General features: G+C 37.7%; 1 pseudogene; it reads left to right on the top strand.

Annotated features, from left to right (window-relative positions):
- The window catches only part of LOC133556343 (histone-lysine N-methyltransferase EHMT1-like), a 64,270-nt pseudogene that overhangs the window by 24,414 nt on the left and 22,335 nt on the right, over positions 1 to 17,521 (top strand).

The following is a 17,521-nucleotide window of genomic DNA, read 5'->3' as shown; positions in this document are numbered from 1 at the left end:
TATGCTCCTTCCAGCGCTGTTGTTTTTAGGTTACAGTTTTTATCCTCAGAATTCAGCTAGCTTATGTTGCCATGCTGTACCAAATCTGCCACAGGCCTTCAGATTCAGCAATGCGGGCGTCTGTGCACTGCAAACAAACAGGGACATTCAGTTACAGACAGTTGCAATAGCCAGGCAGATCACGTATTGTTGTCAGTCAGGCCTTCCAGATGACTTAAGGCAGATATGCAGTGATGTTATGAGCCAGGTAACATAAGAACTCCATTTCTCAGTAATGGAGTTCTGTTGGAAAGAGTATGCGCAGTAACCCCGCTAGGTTGTTTAATGTAGACATGCCGGCAGCGGGATGATTTGGATGAGCACGCTATGGAGTAAACTTTAAGAACTCAGCCAACACGCCTTGTCTGCATCTTTTTGATTAGACAAGACATCACTAGGATATTTAAAGATAAACTACATCTGGTGAGACCATCTCAGCAAACCACGGAAGCTAGCTCAGCTCTCGATGAAATATGAGTTCAGATATTTAATTATTTTTATTTTTTGACTTTTAAAATGTTTTTTTCAATTTTAATTTTGGCTGTACCACATAAGATATGTTTTAATTGTTGATGCGGGTTTATTAATTTTTAAATGCACCAAAAAATAACCCATTTTGTACAATGCCCAGTAGTGCGTAGATAGATAGATAGTACTTTATTGATTTATAGATGTGTTTCTGTATAGTATTTCTCCAGCAATGGTCATGTGGTGACATCAATCTTTGGTATTTTGAGAGGTGATCATTGAAGTCGGACATCACTGAAGGCCTAGGTGAGAAATGCACGGCCCGCCACTGATTGGAAAACAGTTCAAACAATTAGTATGATCTATTTTGAATTGGCTTAGTTGCACCCACCTCTGCAACTGAAAGAATGCAAATTTTTAAAATTTTTTGAGACTATTTATTGGCTTGACTCTGCCTAAAGTTTAAACAGGCATCTACAATTTAAGATATGCATAATGATTTTCATGTTAGGTTGGATAAGTAGTTGGACACAAAATGCAGAGGCAGGAGCAGAGGTTGTTGTAAAAACAGTCTTTACTAGTTTATTGAACATGAAAAAACTAGGCGGTGGTGAAAATGTAGCTGCTAAACATGAAGGTGGGGAAAAAAAGGGCACTTATTAAGACAAACAAAATTAGACAAATGGTAATTGGGATTACAAGGACACAGTGACGAGTAAACAGTTGGAATAATTTGCGTTGGGATAGTGATGACTCAAAGTATAAACATACATTATACATCATGTGTCAGTATCAGAAGTTAGATGGCAGGTACACGTGAGCACATGGTAGTGTTTGTGTGTCGAGTACAAAGTGAAGCAATAAACCCATATACTCCTACTAAACTATGTTTCTATGCACAAATTAGTCAGATTTCTCAAATCGTTTTTTTTTTTTGTATATTCACACCTACAGTGAATATACTGTAGGTGTGAAGTCGAAGTGTCCACACACTTTCTCTAATGTGACTATTGGTCATACGCCATGTGCCTCCCTTACACTTGGGGTCGCTTATTGCATTTAGCGTGGTTAAATTAATTCTATTTCCGATTGAGCTATGACGTCACATGAGCCATTTGCGGATACTTACAATTTTTTTTTTAAATGATGTCTGCTGTAATATTGGCACAGATTACAAATATTACGCCTCTAATGTATGGCATTCCAGAGTACTGGAACCAGAATAGAAAACGCTCTATAGCCCGTAGACTTTTTTTGGGCTTTGGGAATCACGAATAAGCCAGAGTTCTTAGAATGCAGATTTCTGGCCGGGACCTATGGTACATACAATCAGCAACATATGATGGAGCTACACAGTTTAGTATTTTATACAAAAGTAGTAAAACATTGAAGTAAATTTTAAGTGCACTGGATGCCAGTGCAGATGAGCCAGTAATATGATCACACTTTCTTGTCCTTGTCAAAAGTCTCACAGCTGCATTTTTGTACCAAATATAATATTTCAATGCTAGACATAGGGAGACCCGAAAACAATACGTTACAGCAGGGGTAGGGAAGCTATGGCTCTAGAGCCAGATGTGGCTCTTTTGATGACTGCACCTGGCTCTCAGATAAATCTTATCTGACATTGCATAACACAGTAAGTAATGAATAATTCCGCTGGTAATCACAGTGTCAAAAATAACGTTCAAAATATAAAACATTCTCATGCATTTTAATCCATCCATCTGTTCAAAAAGTCGCATTCATGGTAAGAAGTATTTTATTTGTTGTTGGTTACTTTCAAAATAACAATGTTATTAAAAACAATAAGAGACTTATTGTACTCTAAAAATGTTGGTCTTACTTAAAAATGCATGCATTTAGTTGTATACAGTCTTAAAAAAATATTATATGGCTCTCACCGAAATACTTTTAAAAATATTTGGCTTGAATGGCTCTGTCAGCCAAAAAGGTTCCCGACCCCTGCGTTACAGTAATCATAACGAGACATAACAAATGATCTTAACGTCATTGGTGGACAAAATGGAACACATTAATTTTACGAACATGAAAGAAGGCTGCTTTGGTAACGCTCTTAATGTGTGACTCAGATGTATTAAAGTGTATGCACAAAACCAAAAACCACATTTCCTTTTTTATATTGCAATCAACCTGAAATTGATCTCAAACGTCTGTGTAGCATGACACACCCAGGCAACACCCTATCATAAATACGCAAATCATATTAAAGTAGCTAAATGCCTGAGTTCCGCAGACTCTGCCCAATCAGGATTTTTAAAAAGTGCTTTTTCCCTTTTGTCCAGCAAACTGTCAGTGCTGGGTGGTCTCTGAGAACTGAACACAGGCTGAAATAAAAAAAGACATGGTTGGGTCAGGAAGAAAGTGAAGAGGAAGATTGATGTGTGCAGCGGCCGCGGCCAAAACAGACGAGTGGACTAGATGTATTGTAGTGTTGCTGCTCCATGTTTGAAATGGTAGTCGCTGCAATATAATACGTAAAACTTTAGCAGCGGTGGGTGACTGTGATTACCCCTAATATAAATATAATTTGTGTAATTTACAACACAATGTGTTCATACTGCTCACAGCCAGATTAGAGTTTCTTGGAAAATTAAGAATTATAGATAGGCTCAAGCCCACCGGCAATCCCAAGAGGGACAAGCGGTAGAAAATGGATCGATGGATTTAAAAAAGAAAAAAAAAATAACATTTTAACATTCTAGCATACCACAAAGAATAGTAAATATATTGACTATGTTTGATTACTCAATTTATTATTACAAGACAGGAGACCTTCTTTTGGTAACAGTCCTACGTGACACTTGCCTCAATCTTTTTACATAATAGTAATCAAATGTTGGCAAAGCCCGAACGACCTCTTCTGTATGCCGCTAAAGTATTCCCAACTTGAAAAAATGTACATACCGTATGTGAACCATGAAGTTGGCATGAAGCACCGCACATTTCCTTGTCAAGTTCAGTTTTGATACATCTTAGTGAAAAAGGACATAGGCCAGGTTTTTGTGCGTAAGCAAGCTTAACGCGTGAGGCCCTTGGAGTTTAAAACATTCGCTGCCATTTCAAATCTTGTAGATCAAGCGTCCTATTTGTTCATATGATACAAAAATATCATATGAACAAATAGGACATTTGTTCTTTGGCTTTTCTTTTTTCTTTGTTTTGTGGATTGAAGAAATAGATCAGAGCTTACCAAGTCAAATTCTCTGTGTGTTAAACATACTTTGCTAATAAAGCTGATTCTGATTCTGATATTTACATACCAGGATGTGATGGGTTTCACCTGTCTGCATTTGGCATCTAAACTGGGACATTTTGACATTGTGCAGCATCTACTCTCCAGGACATCCAAATACATCAACTGTCAGGTAGAAACACACTTACTTTTATTTTCTAATGAACTAGTTTGCTATCTCTGCTTTCACACACACACACTGCTTGAGATTAACCAGATAAATAAATGTTTTACCAGCAATTTTATATGAATTGTATTACTTGTGCATGAGCAGGATGATGGTGGATGGACCCCCATCAGCTGGGCAATCGAGCACAAGCACATTGAGGTGTTTAATCTGTTGCTGTCCAAAGGGGCTGACGTTAACATTAGAGACAAGGTAATTATTACTCATTTGCAACCTGAACTAAGTCACCCAACATGTTAAACGTGCTGCTCTTTTGTATAGATTGCAGAGAAGGGTTTTGAAAGAGATTAATTGTTTATTTTTAATAATAAAAAAATATATGTGTAAAAAGCTGTTAATTGTCACTGTTGTGTGAATATAGTGGAATTTTGGATGAAAAAATTGGCCATAAGAAAAGTGCAGGTTATATGTAAAAATGTGTTGCCCAGATGAGTTACACATTCACACGTGAGTAGCAGGGTACATCCTAGACCAGTCGACAATCCCAGGGCACATGCACACAAACAACTAATAAAAGGGTCATATTATACAAATCCCACTTTTCTTATCTGTTGGTATCTTTTTTTGTGTATTTGAGATCTGCATAAGTCCTGAAAATGTGAAATCATGTTGTAGATGTTTTTAAAACAATTTTGCCGCCCTTCATAGTCAGTCAGTCATATGGAGAAGTTAATAGAGCTTTGCCATGTCAAGTTAAAATACATACTGACTTTATGTAATTTAAAAAAAATCCCCAAAAAATTATGCCTCCAATTCTTGATTTTTAAAATCATTGAAGGAATGAATAAATACAAACTCATAAATTCTATCCCACGGTTAATGTATGTATTTATGTAGATATTCTCATTAAAAAAGCCAAACCTTCTTTTCTGATTTTTTTGTGTCCTAAATATTCATGTCTAAGGCTTATTGACATGTTGTACTGCAGTTATTTGGTAAACTGTTTCCTCAAAAATGTGCCTAATACTTTAGCACACTCTGTCTGGGAAGATAATACATGTACAGTACATTATAATACGATTTATATTAGGAATTTTAGACTATAGAAGCACAATTTACATGATGTCTCATCTGCACCTCTTTAACCCATTTGTTTTTTTTCCTCAACATGTTTTCTGTGGTCATTTTGACAATTTGAAACAAAACGTTTGATGGTATTGTCTTCAAACGCCAATATCTTGGTAGGTTCAAAAAAAGTGTTTAACTGAGTCAGAAATACCTGTTTTTAAGTATTTTGCTGGAAGAAAATAAGAATTATATTTATTATAGACACTTTTAGAATTGGTGTTATTATTCTTGGGCCTTACCTTTTCTCATCCAACAAATACACATCACCAGATGTTTTCACCAGATTCAATTAGCATTACATGTTTTTATGCTGCTCAAAATTAGACAATATTTATAACAATAAAGAAATGGCCAAAAATCCTGATTTGACTAATACATTTGCACACATAACGTAACACTTTTATTGCATACAAACCTCACTGGTTTCCTGTCCATCAATGAACATCAAAAGTAACTTTTGTGTACAAAAAGGACTGCTTTTTGTTCGAATGAAGGAGGAAAATGACAAATTCAATTTGTGCACCAAGGAGAAAACATGTGTACTATATCTTTTTTGAAGTTTGACAAAACTAGTCTATTTATATATTCTTGTCTTGATTATTAAGAATACACTTTGACATCCAAAACATTTTCTTAATAGGAACAGAATGTCTGCCTGCACTGGGCAGCCTTATCAGGGTGTGCTGAAGTTGCCCAGGCTCTTTTGGATACCCAGTGTGACTTAAATGCCTCCAATGTTCATGGGGACCTGCCAATTCATGTGGCTGCCAGAGAAAATCACTTTGAGTGTGTAATGTGAGTGAACTTACCAGCTTTATTTTGGTTTGACAGAAGAAACTCAATAAACTAGCAATGTAGTTATTTACCGGTTTAATTTGCAGGTTGTTTTTGTCTCGTGGGGTTGACCTCCATCAGAAAAATAAGGATGGACAAACAGCTATGGACTGCTGCAAAAATGGTTCAAATGTGTGGGTGGCCCTCAACACAAACAAAAAACGGATAGATACCAGGAGGAACAGGGGACTGTTCTGGAGAGCAGGTGCTCAGCAGGTGTGTTTGTGTGGGTCTCTCTTTATAAACTGAAATTTGCCGTTAACCTAAGGTTGAATGAACAATGCGGATTTCAGTGATTAAGTGAACAAATCATGTGGATATAATTTTCTCAATGCATTAGCAAGAACTCTGTTTACCCTGCTATCTGTGACAGCCGACAATAGAATACTGACGTAGCTGGGGACAGGTAATGTTACATTGGCACATAACTACATATGCAATTGTTTGTCATAGTATCCGTTTCCTCAAATTGGTTCAACAAAACTTTGTATACATACAGATAATACAGGTCATTATGTGCTGAAAGCTGTAAGAGGGCGGCATATTATATTAGAAAGTCAGTACTCTCTAGGCATCCGCAAAAAGGTTGCAAACATCCCCTTTAAGAGCTGCTAAAATATATAATGTGGTCTTACTACAATTACTGTACTATAATAAATACCTAAGAGATTGTTGGCCAACAACATCATTTCAATGCAATGGTATTAAGAAAGGAACTGCACCTTTTGGGAATTTTCCCTATCATTCACAATCATTATGAAAGACAAGATAACAGATGATTTTTTTTTTGATGCATTCTAACTCGTGAATAAAAGTTGGCCCACATTGAAGCCAATGGGATGCCCTCTATTCTGCTCATAAAACCCAATAAATAACCATTCAAAAACTGCCATTTACCTTTTGTGACTTGAGAAGTTTATAAAATGTATTAGTGATATTGTTATTATAATGGCTAATGCAGACTTAGACTTAGACATTAGACTTAGACAACATTTATTGATCCACACAGTAGCTCAGTTACAAAGGATGGAAAGTGTAAAGATGGAAAAGATAATGAAGTTATAAAATAGACTAAAATTGTACCGTAGTAGCAATATGAAATACAATATATGTAAAATTTCCATATTATATATCCAGTATATAATATATACTGATATATAATATTATTATATTATATACACTATTTAATAAATCCCAATTACCATGTACAATATTACAGTATATGTAACAGCTGGAGCAACAAAAAAAAGGGCGGCATAAAATAAAGAGTAGATCCAGCAGAAAATAGACATTATAAACAGAGAGAGGTAGCTATCATATAGACAAACATAAGGCAGGGCTGTGATCACTAGCTTATAGGGGTGTAACAGTATCAAATCCCACGGTACGATATTATCATGGTTTTAAGGCCACGGTATGATGAAAATTGCGGTATGTGTCCAAAAAAACCCAGAGTCTTAAAAATGTTAGTGTTGAATAAAGTAGCAAGAATGTTTAGGGTAAACACACCTACTATTATTGAACACAAACATAATGCTTAAATGTTCTAACTATTTTGCTACAAACAATTATATATATGGTACATTTTTTATATCTACTTTTAGTTAAGTGGCTTTAAACTGATGATATCAACATCCAGTGTAGCAAATGTAAAACATTAATGTTCAACTTTTAACTTCAGGCAGTGTGCTTTGTATATCTGTTTCTTTGTATCACATTGGAAAATGCTGATTCTCGGAAAGGTTAGCTGACAATTTGACGTTTAAGAATGTAATAACCTCACAAATGTATGTTTGGCTTCCCTGGCACCAAATATATTCACCGGCAGATGGTTTATCACATAGCTTGTCATATTACTTGTGTTCGTCGCAGTGCAGCGTCACCAAACTTTTTTTGTCCGCACTGCCACCTGGCGCAGTTCCTACTTAAACCATGGATAACAAATCCAATCAAACCACGAGTTGATTTAATGTTATTGAAAAAAATTGTGGTAAAACTTCACAACTTCTGACTGGATTTATGGGTTGTCTTGGAAACACTTCAGACAAAGACGGTATACGATAGAATATGCAAACCAAAGAGTATGTGTTGTGTCCAAGGATTGTTTGTCTGTCTGTTAGCAACATAATTCAAAAAGTTATGGAAGTATTTTAATGAAAACTTAAGGAAATGTCCGAAAAAAACATACATTTATCTCGTCTTTACGACTTCCAACTCAGGGAACCTCTTCCGTTCTCGCTACACAGTGAATTTTGGGAGATATATTTTACTTCCCGACCGGCCAATTTAAAATTGCGAGCAAAACACTACACTGATCAAGTTTTCATCTTATACCATATCCCATCATGGTTTTATGGTAATTATTTTGATACCGATTTTTCACTGTATTTATAATACTGTTAGGCCCCTACTAACTTATGCTGCAAAGTTGACGTCATCAACTGATGAGCTGCTTTCTTGTGCGTCGGAACACGTTAAAGTTTATTCTAGATCATGAATAATGCTTTTCACCTTGATAGTAGAAGTGTAAGGACTTAATCTGACAAGTTGGTACACTTTGACAGCCAATTTAGACACGGGAATGTCGTCAAACAAAAAGACACCTGGTTTCACCCCCCCATTCCTTGCGACGATTCAATCAAAGTTTACTTATATATCCCTTAATCACAAATGTGTCAAATGGCTGCATAAGCCACAAGGACATCCTCAGCTCAGATCCCACATCAGGGCAATAAAAACTGAACCCAATGGGAACAACGGGAAACCTTTGAAGGGACCGCAGATGTGGCAACCCCCCCACCCCATGGGCAAGCGTTTCAATGAATGCCGAGTGGATACAGTTAATAATGTGAGAGTCCAGTTCATAGTGAGGCCAGCGGTGGATCCTCTTTTATGTAGACAAGTCAGCAGTGCAGAGACGTCACCAACTGATGCATAGAACAGAGGTCCATCCCGGGTCCTGACTTGGAACAGCTCGCGCCTCTTCTGTGAAAACTTATCTGTGGTCACCTGATAACTTCTCCACGCAAGAGAGGCGGGCTGAGTGGAAAAGAGCGACAGCAGATCAACTGATCTAAAAACGGGCCAATTTAAAACCTCGGTTGTATAAATTAGTTTTAAGATGGGACTTAAATGCTTCTACTGAGGCTGCATCTATAACTGTGGCCAGTCGGGCATTCCAGAGTACTGGAGCCCGAATAGAAAACGCTCTGTCGCCCGCAGACTTTTTTTCAGCCCTGGGAATCACAAATAAGCTGGAGTTCTGAGAACACAGATTTCTGTCAGGGACATATGGTACAATACATTTAGCAATATAGGATGGAGCTAGACTGTTAAGTATTTTATACGTAAGTAATAAAACCTTAAAGTCAATCCAGACAGGAAGTCAGTGCAGGTGAGCCAGTATAGGCGTAATATGATCAAATTTTCTTGTTTTTGTCAAAAGATTAGCAGCAGCATTTTGTATCAACTGTAATTTTTTAATGCTAGACAGGGAGACCCGAAAATAATACGTTGCATTGATCAAGACGAGAAGTAATGACTGCATGAATAATGATCTCAGCGTCAGTGTTGGACAAAATGGAACACATTTTAGCAATAATACAGAGATGAAAGCAGGCTGTTTTAGTAACACTCTTAATGTGTGACTCAATTGAGAGAGTTGGGTCGAAGATAATACCGAGATTCTTTACTGAGTCGCTGTGTAACATTGTTTTGTTGTCAAATGTTAAGGTTGTATTAACAAATTAGTGCCGTTGTCTAGCAGGACCGATAGTCAACATTTCCGTTTTCTTACCGTTAAGATGCAAAAAAAATGTTCAAAAATCCATTTTATTTTCTTCATTAAGACTCTCCTCCAAATGACTACAATCTGGCATATTGGTCACCTTTAAGGGCATGTAAAGTTGGGTGTCATCAGCATAACAGTGAAAGCTAATACCGTATTTGCGTATAATGTCACCTAGAGGCAGCATATAGATGTTGAAGAGTACTGGGCCAAGAACCAAACCCTGTGGAACTCTGCATGTTATCTTAACATACTCTGAGGTTAGGTTGTTATGGGAGACGCACTGCATCTTGTCAGTAAGATAGGACTTAAACCAAGAAAAGGCTATTAAAGGCTATGTCTGATATACCAATTCGTGTTTTGATACGTGATAATACAATTTTATGATCGACAGTATCGAAAGCAGCGCTGAGATCAAGTAGCAGTTACATTAATGAAGCATCGGCCTCCATAGTTAGCAATAGATCATTAGTCACTTTTGTGAGGGCAGTGTCAGTGGAATGATTTCCTCTGACACCAGACTGAAAGGGTTCACAAAGATTGTTAAACACTTAAGTGTTCACTTAGCTGGTGTACAACAATTTTTTTTCAATAATTTTTTAGATAAGGGGAAGGTAATTTACCATCAGGTCAGAATCGAGGTTACCGTATTTCCTTGAATTGCCGCAGGGCATATAGTATGCGCCTGCCTTGAATTACTGCCGGGTCAAACTCGCTTCGCAAAACAATTAGCGCATGCTTACTTTTACCACATGCGCAGGAGTGAGAGGGGGTTTTAAATTATTAAAGCCCCCGTGGCAATTCAAGGCAATACGGTAAGTTTCATGAGCAGAGGATGAATAACAGCTGTTTTGAATGCTAGGGGAATAATAGCAGAGGAAATTGATAAGTTAATAATATTTAGCACTGATGGTCCTAATATTACAAACAGCTCCCTGATGAGTTTCTCAAGAAGTGAGTCAAGTAAACATTTGGTTTGTTTTGTCCCATTTACGAGTCACAGGAGTTCCTTTATTGGTATTCAAAAAGAGAGATTATTTTGGAGCTCGGTATCCGTCGTACATACATTCGTATCTGCGTTAATTGAACCCAATTGGAGCTGGGACGTGCTATCTTTCATCTCCTTTCTAATGAGTTACATTTTCTTAGTAAAGAATTTCATAATGTCAGTGTGTGGAGCTACTGTGAGACGTCCTTTGTTGGGTTAGCGACGCTGAGGTATTAAACAAATCAATCAATGTTTACTTATATAGCCCTAAATCACTAGTGTCTCAAAGGGCTGCACAAACCACCACGACATCCTCGGTAGGCCCACATAAGGGCAAGGAAAACTCACACCCAGTGGGACATCGGTGACAATAATGACCCAGTGGGACGTCGGTGACAATAATGACTATGAGAACCTTAGAGAGGAGGAAAGCAATGGATGTCGAGCGGGTCTAACATGATACTGTGAAAGTTCAATCCACAATGGATCCAACACAGTCGCGAGAGTCCAGTCCAAAGCGGATCCAACACAGCAGCGAGAGTCCCGTTCACAGCGGAGCCAGCAGGAAACCATCCCAAGCGGAGGCGGATCAGCAGCGCAGAGATGTCCCCAGCCGATACACAGGCAAGCAGTACATGGCCACCGGATCGGACCGGACCCCCTCCACAGGGGAGAGTGGGACATAGAAGAAAAAGAAAAGAAACAGCAGATCAACTGGTCTAAAAAGGGAGTCTATTTAAAGGCTAGAGTATACAAATGAAATATTAAGAATCGTTTTTATTGAGTGAAATGAGATTTAAGTAGTAATTAGTTTTGGCTGTGGTAAAAGCATATTTATAAGTTATTAAAATATCACACCATGCTTGATGGAAAACCTCAAGTTTAGGCGCACACCATTGGCGTTCCAGCTTTCTACATGAAAGTTTAAGATCTCTGGTTTCTTCTGTGAACCAGGAGGTACACCTTTTCAAGCTTTAGCGTTGTTATACTATAAATGGTGTTGCGCAGGACATCATTAAAGTTGTTAGTGAAATAGAGCAAACATAATTTGGGAATGGTGCCAATACCGAGGGCAATAGGCCAGCAAGAGTCGTAGTTGTGGCTGCAATAATGGGGTGGCTGCTAAAGCAATGGTTATTAGTAATTTGTTGACAATGAGTCAGAACTTTTAATTTTATAAGGTAGCGAACGGACATTACTTTAGTGTACGGAAGTACCATAACTTTGGAGTTGGTGACACCTCAGACAAGGACTAGATCTATTGTATTACCATTGCGATGCGTGGGTTCGTTTTTTATTTGTGAAAGACCACAGCTATCAGTTATAGTCTGGAGCGCTACGCATGGAGGGTCTGACAGGGTATTCATATGGATATTAAAATCCCCCATAATATTATATTGTGTCACTAGATCAGCGACAAACTCTGAAAATGTGCTGATAAAGTCCAAATAGGGCCCACGAGGGCAATAGATAACAGCCAGATGGAGTGGTAACGGTGTAACGGACCTCAAAAATTATTTATTTTCATTACTTAGGTTAGGGCTAACTAAGGTCATGGTTTTCATGAGATACAAGTATTAGTGCGACCCTTCCACCCCTTTCAAGGAGACAGGCAATATGTGCACTCTTATAGTTAGGAGAAGATGCCTGATAAAGTGGAAAAAACAGCCTTTGTTTTTAGCCAAGTGTCACTGAGACGAATGGCGTTTAAATTTTTGTCCCTCATAACCTCATTAACTAATTGCGCTTTAGGAAGCAATGATCTGATGTTTAAAAAGCCCATATTATAGGTTGTGAGCTGTTTGAGGCATTTTTGTTTATGGTATCCATGATACTGATATCAATAACGTTACGCCTATTTGCATGGTGCACCATAAAATAATTTTGATCACATATAGAAATTGATATGGTGGGGATCTTGAGTTTATTTGCTTGATGCTGCGATAGATTTCATAATATGCCACCTCGTTAGAATGCATGTCTACCTCTGGCGCAGTCACTACAGAAAAAACTTTATCTTAGCCATGTATTATTCTACGAGAAATGCTATGTGTGAGGAATTTTACAGCCAGGCGCTGGTTAGTTGTAGCTTAACTGACTCACCCAGCCTGACATGCACTTTAATTGCCTGTATCTGAGCTTACTCTAGTGTAGTTAGTGAAGTGTGATTCAACCAGTTATTTATGTTTATACGTAGAGGTATGGCGCCTTCCTGGTTAGGGTCAAGGCCGTCCCTCCTCAGCAAGCCCGGTTTGCTACAGAAAGAGGGCCAATTATCAATAAACGTTAGTCCCTGTTCTCTATAAAAACTACCCAGCCACTTTTTAAGCGAGACTAATCTGCTATACTTCTCATCATTGCCTCTCAATTATGAGTCATTCTTCATCGAAACAAGATTTTATCAGTCGTCATTCTAATAACAGCAGACATTGTACAGTAATTGATGTTTTATTGTTTGTTGACTCCCATTAAGTCTGCATTGAGTAATAATCTGTGGTGTTGTTGAAGAAAAAAGCGACAACATTTTTTAAATTATTGTGTCTCTTATGCTTAAAATGAGCAAAATATGTAATTATTACATCTTATTAAAATATGCCTGTTACTACAATACATATATACTTACAGCATGTCTATACAACCTTAATGGGGGTGTTTGGATGTTTTTTAAGGGCTTTATAGGCAGAATACAGCGACTCTGACAGGCTTCATTGACACTTGATTGCATTTATTTACTATTTAGAATGCATTAAAAAAAATTGTGTTCTTGTTTTACTTAAGGATTGTAAATGACAGGCGTAATTCCAAACAAAGATTTTCTCTAGTGACTAAAAGCGCTTTACGTAGTGAAACTCATTATCTAAGTTACATTTAAACCAGTGTGGGTCGCACTGGGAGCAGGTGGAAAAGTGTCTTGCCCAAGGACTAGGATGGCTGAAGCCGGGATCGAACATAGAAGCCTCAAATTGCTGGCACGGCTGCTCTACCAACCGAGCTACGCCGATTTCGTTTTATTAATTGGCAATAATAACTGCTGCTGCATTCAAACTGCAATCAATTAAAAAAAAATCCATACTCTCTATAACGGTGTGTTAGTAACAATTCAGACCATAAGCTCTTTGGTAACCGAGAGTCCTGGTTTAAATTCGCTGTGGACTAAAATATTAATATTGTAGTTTTGGTAGGAAAAGTTTAGCAGTTCTTCCTGATGACTGTACTGTTGAGTTGCCCTTGAGATAGACAGCAAACTACCCAACCAATAAAACATTTTTAACGCATTTTAAACCACTTTTAATGTATAACCCTGTTTTTTGTTAGGGATATTTCCAGAGGGTATGAAGCAGTTCCTATTACATGCGTCAATGGTATTGACAGTGAGCCAAGCCCTGGAAACTTTAAGTACTTACCAGATAACTGTGTGACATCCCCATTGAATATTGACAAGGACATCACTCACCTGCAGGTATGTTTCTGCTTCTGGTATCTGAGTGTATAGAGTGAATTTCTTCTACCCATATGTGTCACGCAATGATTGTGGTCTACATCTACAGTATGCCGTTTTCTGAGACCTGAAAAAATCCTGAATACTACACGCTAGCCATTGCACAATAGACACACTGAGTATTGATAAACTGGGAATTGGGTGTCCAGATTTCATCTGACATGTCTAGCTTTGGAGCCCTAAAAATAGTGTTGGTCTAGGATTTTTCCATATGCATAGTTTTATTAAATTAATTTTACAGAAACATATGCCAGAGTGTGAGATTATTACCAAATACTGTACATGCACCAAATAATTATTTTGTCAGCTGTCGGTATTTGCACTACAGTGTTGTCATACAGTGATTGCAGACACTCCCCGGTTATTGTTTGCAATGCTTCTCAGTGCATGTACAAATTAATATTTATAACATGAATTTATACATGACTGTATTGTCTCCTGGTGCTCTGGCTTCCTTACATTCCAAATACTACACTACTACTACCTTGTTAGTTCACACATATACTGTTCACAATAAGAGAACTGACAAAACCGTGAATTTAAAGATTTAGTTGTTTAGTTTAAAGCAAGCGTGAAGTGAATTATATCTATACAGCGCTTTTTCTATGGAGACTCAAAGCACTTTACATGGTGAAACCCATTATCTACATACTTTAAGAAACATTTAAACCAGTGTGGTTGGCCCTGGGAGCAGGTGGGTAAAGTGTCTTGCCCAACGACAACGGCAATAACGAAGATGGCATTAGCGGGTATCGAATCTGGAACCCTCAAGTTTCTGGCACGGCTGCTTTACCAACTGAGCCACCTCACTCCAGTGAAAATGTGCCAATAGGTTGCAAGCCAAAACGCAATTTTAAGCTTGCAGAAGCCTGATGAGTGAGGAGTTAGACACCATCCTGCCATAAGGTAGTGTAGATCCTCTCGTTTGCTAGATGGCAACTAGTGAGCCTGCAGACCTGCCATTAATGATTTTTTTTTGCTTGAAAGGGGTCAGCATTACTATGGATTAGATAGGCCTGGGCCGATAAATAATTTTGCTCAACAATATATTGACCTACAAATTATTGCCGATAAACGAAATTAATTTTTGAAACCAAATTAACCACCAATGTAATGACAACACATAATGGATATATACCATTTCAAATGCAATTAATTTTTATTTCTCGTATATTTTAACTTTCTTATTAATAGAACAAGCCGTAGAAAATGGATGGATGGATGGATGGAAAATATGCTCTGTCTGTAAGCAAAATGTTGCACTTGAATAAAAATAACAACCAAAATCAGGTTCCATCTCTGTTAAGGATTGGGTGAGGGACCCTCAAATATACACAACAAAAACAATAAACACAATGGCTAAATAAAGGTTTTGTGACCAAAGTAATCACGTTTATAATTGTTATCGTGGTTTTGTTGGATGTGCTCCAAAAGTACTTGTACACAAACTAAAATATTTTAACCAAGTTTAATTTTTTTTAAGAACTATAATAAATAGCCACACAATATACTTTATTGGCAGAGTAAATATCATTTTTTTTTCTGGCTTCCTAAGAGCCATATTATTCTTCCAAGAGGTCGTTTAACTTCCTTAACCGATTTATGTAACGTCACATGAGTTAATTCTGTTTCAACTCGACACTGTTGAGTTTATCGATCATTAGATGTGCAATGTGTTTTTACAAGTTTAGATTGGGGTATGACATTTCGTAATGGAGAAAGACGTTAATGTCATTTATTTACACGTTAGCATTTATGCTACCTAGCAAGCAAGCAACAGTCCAGCCGTCCGTATCAATGTGCAGTTATGAATGTAGGTGGTACGACTATTTGTTTAATATGATAATAATAACCGTTGAGAGTTTTATAGCGGTTATCATTACTGCCGTTTATTTTTAGTTCAAAGGCCTGCAGGCGCCAAAACCGGTGCAAAAGAGTGACTGCTCTGACGGACCGTAGTTTTTGAACACGCACATTACAAAAAAACTAATACAAACTTTGATATGAACATAAGAGCCGCATGCAGCTCAGGAGCTGCGGGTTTGCCAGGCCTGCACTATCTGATGCTAGCATGGCGGCAACATTGCTTCGCCGCACAAAGAGCCAAAGACACTTAATGAACGACAAGATATTGGACCCTTTTCATTCCGTCATACTACAAATGCGCGCAGCTGCTGAAACCGATGAAAAGCAGGAATGCTCTTGAAGCATGTACATAGCGATTTATCAACACTGGAAAACTCACCAACTTAATGTTCATTTATTATCGGTTATCGAATATCAACCGAGACCTATTATTAGATTTGAGAAGCCACCCCTTTTTGTCCTGCGTCTCCTATAGGCTCTGTTGTAAGCGGACATTTGATCACAATTATTTAATATTTAGAGTGCATTAAAAAACCCATCGATCCTTTATAATAATTGTGAACGATGGGCAAAAAACAAAAAAAAGTGCACTTCCCCTCTACTGACATTGAGTAAGATAAGTTTAGATATAATAAAAAAGAAAGCATTTTGTACATGTGCATTTGAAACAAACAGGCTTTGCGGTACAGGCTGGCAAACAAAATTGGGCCATTGTTTGAGTCTCAATTCAAATTTGACAATGATATACCGTATTTCTACAGCTTTTTGGGGTGGTGATCAGGCGTTCTGATGGTGTGACATTGGGAGAGCCTTGGCCACACTGGGTCAAAGTCTTCCCTAACATCAAGCAGACAGCTCCATGGTTTCCCATGACTGTATCTTGTCTTTCAGAACAATTTTTGTTATCAATGTTTGTAAAATAAAGACAGAAAGAAAACCTTCATTAGGCAGTGTACTCCACATTTTCGGTTACTTGGTTACTCAAGACTTCCCAACTTTGAGTGGACCAAAATCCATGGAAGGTTTGTTGCTAGTTTCTCCATGGCCTACCTATATTTATCTACATTTTAAATGGCCAGAATTTGTCGCAGTCCCTGCCAAATCTGTAATCTGAGTTGTTGAATCTTAAATAAAAAGTTGGTTGATCACACACCAATTCACCTTTTCGTTTTTTGTGTGTGTAATTTATACTATAGCTATTTAATTGTTTTATTTAGCATTGCAGTTGCACAGATGACTGCTCCTCCAGCACCTGCCTGTGTGGTCAGCTTAGTCTACGATGTTGGTATGACAGTGTAAGTATGAGAATAACATGGTAAATTGACAATAAACAATCTTAAATCTATTATGTGTTTGTCTCAGTTGTGATTACGCTCATATTATATGATAATTTTGTGTGTTTACAGGAGGGTCGGCTATCACCTGACTTTTGTCAGCAAGATCCTCCAGTTCTCTTTGAGTGTAACCATGCCTGCTCATGCTGGAGAACATGCAAAAATCGGATCGTCCAAAATGGACTGAGGTAACGA

Source organism: Nerophis ophidion, linkage group LG07 (assembly GCF_033978795.1).
Source record: "Nerophis ophidion isolate RoL-2023_Sa linkage group LG07, RoL_Noph_v1.0, whole genome shotgun sequence".
Lineage (NCBI taxonomy): Eukaryota > Metazoa > Chordata > Actinopteri > Syngnathiformes > Syngnathidae > Nerophis > Nerophis ophidion.
Note: the sequence above shows the minus strand (reverse complement) of the source record. Positions and strands in the feature narration are given on the sequence as shown.